The sequence below is a fragment of the Cydia splendana genome, chromosome 8, assembly GCF_910591565.1.
Source record: "Cydia splendana chromosome 8, ilCydSple1.2, whole genome shotgun sequence".
NCBI classification, from domain to species: Eukaryota; Metazoa; Arthropoda; class Insecta; order Lepidoptera; family Tortricidae; genus Cydia; species Cydia splendana.
Window position 1 is genome coordinate 19,040,230 of NC_085967.1, and position 1,362 is coordinate 19,041,591.

A 1,362-nucleotide genomic window follows, 5' to 3' on the forward strand; every position below is an offset into this window, starting at 1 on the left:
AAACCATATACACCACATACAAAGCTAGTTATCAATGCAATAAATTAGTAGTGCAACTTACACGTACGTACTGTACTTTCAATAGGGGCGAACCCTATAATAAAGGCGTGATATCAATACTGCACCACGCGGAAAGTAACGCTATATTCAAGGATGATAATGACTGAATCACATGCTTTTGGTAGCTGACGTTCTGATAAAGCTAAGAAGCCGATATTTGGTATGATAGCGTTTGATAACTTATATACAGATTTCTGCAGGTTATTAAGGTACTATAATAGCCATACACGTCACGTTCTGGCGGGCAAGATGACACTCTTTCATAGAAAACGCCAATGGCCATCGTGGTGGAATAGGGGCCTGGATACCAAGTTGACCATCAGCAGCGTTTTATACCACTTGCTAATTAGATAATCTGCTTTTTAGACTACTAGATCAGTTGCTACTTAGACCAGCTGTGTTTTAGACCACTGGCTAATAGACCATCTGTGCTTTAGACCAGCTGCTTTTTTAGACGAATTGATACTAACCCACTTTTCGTACCATCTTATTCTGTCATCCTATCTTGCCGTTTAGCGTGTGTCATCTTGGCTATTAGGCGGCCCGGGCCATCACCCAAGCTAGGCCAGTCAAATTTTGTTAAGACTACATTAGGTACACACATTGATTTTAACGGCGTCAATTTGGTAACAATTAATTAAATTGGTAAGAGAGCGCAACAATGAAGTAACTAATTGGAAAAGCTTCTGTTTTTACGAAGCTATTACCCATTAGTGGCCATGTTATTGTCTTATTACGCTGATACACTCTTTATAGTCTAAGAGCTACCCTGAAAAATATAGATAGTTTATAGAGCAACGAAGCCTCTCTTAACTAATAATAGTAGGGGTAATATAGCTTGTGCCACTGTACCACCCTTATAATTAGATCCCGCCACCTGGCAGTGTTCATCGGTGGAACTTCCATAAGTTATACACCTTGAATTGGGCTCTGAGCTCCTTTTTACCTCGATACATCCTCGATAATGCCAAAAGACGCTTTATTATTTTAGAAGTTATTGTATTTATATGTAAGTTTGTTTAGTATTTTAGCGTCATAGCGTCAAAACTACTAAGCCAATTTTTATGAATGCTTAATGTGAATCGATTTTTTATTCATTTGTTTTTATGGTTTAGCAAATTTTTTTGCTGGTACTACTCTGATTTCCAATGTATAACTGCTAGGCGCCCGGATTTAGTAATAGAAAGTATAGTACCTACCTAGGTACATCCTCCAAAGTTCCAGAGCCATTTTTGCAGTTTTGAATTTGAACCTTCTTTTATTCCATTATTGTTCAAAATTCGATTTGATGTTGTCATTTTA